Genomic DNA, 308 nt, shown 5'->3' with positions numbered 1-308 from the left:
GGACCCAAAATTGGTTCGATCCAACTGGATTAACCAATTTAGACTTTGGAACCCTCGCTTGGACTCTAGATCGATTTGGTTTTTGTGTTCGGTGCAGTAATGTCATGAATGATCTATTTCCTGCTTTATATCCAATGCCCGATCGATTGTATCCAGCTTTTTGAGATCCAAGTATCATATCCAGATATTTAGACCCAGAAGTGAATTGTTTAAGGGATCGTCTGAGTTCGTCAACTTTAGTCTTTAATTGGGAATTTTCTTTCTCGAGTTGAACTCAAGTCGAATCCTCAATTAAGGTGGTCTGAGTT

This window comes from Curcuma longa, chromosome 4, assembly GCF_044706935.1.
Source record: "Curcuma longa cultivar G26 ecotype Majalengka, Jawa Barat chromosome 4, ITB_CL_G26_1.1, whole genome shotgun sequence".
Lineage (NCBI taxonomy): Eukaryota > Viridiplantae > Streptophyta > Magnoliopsida > Zingiberales > Zingiberaceae > Curcuma > Curcuma longa.
Note: the sequence above shows the minus strand (reverse complement) of the source record.